Genomic DNA, 3,556 nt, shown 5'->3' with positions numbered 1-3,556 from the left:
CTGAACAGAATAGTTTGTAGTGAACTATATTACTGTATCTAGTTTATTATAATAAAATAGCTATTTAGTCTAAGGTTGATGAAAATTTATTTTTTTTAAAAATGTTATTTCAATTGTATTTATACCCCAGCCAGGATCTTTGGCTCACCAGCAACCCAGCACAGGAAAGTATTACAGCAGAATGGGTGAATTTGCTTGCTTCATGCATAATTACAGCCTAATTACATACATTTTACACAATTTATTTTCTAACTGATTGATATATGGGTTTTTGTGGATGGTTTTAACAGAGCTGTATCTATTGTATATCCTGTCCCTTCCGAAACCACTGGAACAGCAAGCCCAATTAATTTGCTTACTACGGCAGCACATATACTTAAATTGGAATACAGAAAAGATTTGCATGGCCCCTGCACAAGGATGACACACAAAATCACCAGTACATTTGCTTGTCCTATACACCAAAAACATTTGGGTTTGAGATCAAAAAGACAAGAGATTTCAGCTTTTATTGTCTGGTATTTATCAAGCCTGTGACTCACTGAAATCACCAAATTGTTGGTTTCTTCTTTTGTGATGCTTTTCCGGGCTTTTACCGCAGCCTGTTTCAGTTGTTTGTTTCGGGGGTTTCTCCCTTCAGTCTCCTCTTCAGGAGGTGGAATGTTGCTCAATTAGGTTAAGGACTCATGATTGACTTGGCCAGTCTAAGGGGTCATTTACATGACAACGTTTTCAACTAAAAACAGAAAACTTTTTTTTGTGGTATGGTTGTTTGTTTACATGGCAGTGGCACTTTGGGGCCTGAAATGGCAACTTTTGAAAACGGGTTTGAAAGTGCAAGTCCTCCGTGTAAACGTACAAAGAAAGACAATTTGTGAAAACGATGACGTCATACCCACACGTATTACGTGTTCAGTGCGTTCATGTGCGCGAGTACTTCAAAACAACGCACAAGACATTCAAAACTATGATGGTGGACTACAGGACTGTGCTTGTGCTGCTCAATATTTTGAATTTATTGATGCTTCTTCAGCAAACTATAGATTTACTGCATCACTACTACGACCAGCAGAGGCGCATTTGTTACATACGCTAAATTATTATCCCACATCTACGCAGACAAGAGTATTCAAAATCTTAGAATTATCTTTGTAATTGTCTGTTTTGGAGTATATCTGTATTCTTTTATTATTAATAAAATTTAGAAAGCAGATGGACTGCCAGTATCTCACTATTTCATTTGTATTTTCTGATTTTGTTCCATTTTGGTACAATGATGGTCAATTATTAGTACTTAAAGATGCACTATTTAGGTCATTTTTAAATACTGAAAAAAATCAAGCTTTGTTAACAGAATTCTGACCTGGAGCACAAGAAAAGCTAAAAGATGGGGTTGAAGGCAGAAAAATACATTGTCACAATGACAAAAAAAAAACATTTATGCACATGCACCTTTATGCATATTTCATGTACATTAAATTATATTACATTAGAGACATCTCAGCATTTATTAACCAAGAAATATAAGCCAAATCTATGCTTGACAAGCATGAGTTTTCACAATTCCTTATGACAATGAACAATTTTCCAAATCTAACTATCGAGATTCTAAGTAACTGGAGACAGAACTTTTTTTCTACTCCACGTTGATCATAAACCATTGAAATCGTTTGAGAAACGTAAAAGTTATTTTGCTTTTTATCCAGCTGGATGGACCCTTACATCCTGCTATGCCTTCTTCCTTTTTAATAATGACTATTTATTGTTATAGATCAGATTGTCTGCAGGAAAAGCTACAGGAGAAATTGCAAACAGCATCACAAACAATATAATTAGCCATTTACAGCGCATGATAATTGAAAATGTGTGGCCATTGCTTATACAAAAAGAGGCGATAACATATAGAAGAAAATGTCTCATGTTTTCCCTGCAAATGTTGGTGTAAAACTGAGCAGGAAAAAATTCTTATGAATGTTTACAAAATAATAAATGCACTGTTCTGTCACATTCCAGCATTAATGGTGAATGGTTTTCTGCTCCACTGGACTTTAAAGCAATCAAAACTAATTGGAAAAACTGTGGCAGAGCCAGAAGTTCTTGTTAGGGCACCTTTGTCAAGGTAGACCTAAATAGCGTGTTTATTTCTAGTTCTCTAACTGTTGTTTTAATTTCTACTCAATATATCAGATTACACTGGCACAAATATCAGTGGTGATATTCTTCATGCATATGGTTAAAGCTCAAGAAATCTTACCCTTCGCATAAAATACTTCATTTAGACTTAACAAGGTTTTTGCCGCTAGGGCTGCACAGTTAATTACATATTAAGCTGCAGTTAATTAATCACAGAGATTGACAATTAAACTCTGCAGTATATCTGATGAATTAAAAATGAAGCATTTCTATTTACAAATACATCTAGTCAAACATGTAGGAATCACAGTAATCTGTAATCAAATAGTCACAAAGCATGCTTAATTACAGAGCATATTAATTGTGTATTAAAATAATCAATTGGCAGTAAATCACTTTATTACAAGACCAATTTGTCACGATCATATAGTCCCAGTGCTGAAGCAAATAAAGCACATTTTAGGGTCATAGAGAAAAGTTAAAAATCTATTTCTCTAATAAGTTCCCAATCCAGCAAGAGCATGTAGCTGATTTTCGAAATTGTAATTGATAGAAATGTCCTTTAGAGAAGCAGGGGGTGGAATTGATCCAACAACTCTTGAACAGGTGAAATTTATCTGCCCTTCACTGGGTTCAACTCTCTCTCTCCTTCTGATCGATTCAAATTTTACCTAATCACAATGTCCAGAGAAACCACAGGCACAAACACTTAACACAACCATCCAAACCATGAGAAGAGGGTTCATGGGAAAACAAGTGATATTTTTGTTATTTAAATGTCATTAGTTAATTAGAATCCCAGGTACATTATTCATTTGGCAAACATTTTTATCCAAAGTGACTTACAAGTTATACAGTTACAAGTTATATACAAGTTATACTTACAAGTTATCCATGCATACTGTCACGTTACAAAGTTGGAGATACGGAAGCAAGCGCAGATCTTCAGACAGTTTTATAAACAAACAATCAACAAAACAAAGACACTAAGACAACTAGGCAAAATACTGTGGCTAAGGCTAAACATAAACTATGAAACGAAACATGGTACAGGGACACAGGTCAGGACAGACAATACATAAGACAAGGAAGCAGTACAAACAGTGGCTATATATGTATAAGTGCTCGTTAAACAGAAACGTGATACAGGTGCAGGTGGTCATGTGACAATGATGTAGTATGGTGCAGTGGCTGCTGGGAAATGAAGTCCAGAGTTACCTCCTTTATCTATGACAGTACAGCCAGGTAGTTGATGTTTATGAGCATTGCTCATATTCCTAGCGATGGGGCATTCCCTAATTTCTCCTTCTGGGGATTAATAAAGTATTATCTTATCTTATCTTATCTTATCCAGTAGTGTAAACTCTTCAAGCTCAGAACTCTAATCCATATCTGCTGCTCAACAACTTCAAGATAATATTTC

General features: G+C 35.3%; 1 pseudogene; it reads left to right on the top strand.

Annotated features, from left to right (window-relative positions):
- Positions 1-351: 351 nt before the first annotated feature.
- On the top strand, positions 352-451 carry LOC128620906 (uncharacterized; annotated as a pseudogene).
- Positions 452-3,556: the final 3,105 nt, after the last annotated feature.

The sequence above is a fragment of the Ictalurus furcatus genome, chromosome 16 (genome assembly GCF_023375685.1).
Source record: "Ictalurus furcatus strain D&B chromosome 16, Billie_1.0, whole genome shotgun sequence".
NCBI classification, from domain to species: Eukaryota; Metazoa; Chordata; class Actinopteri; order Siluriformes; family Ictaluridae; genus Ictalurus; species Ictalurus furcatus.
This window is presented reverse-complemented; position numbering and strand designations above follow the sequence as displayed.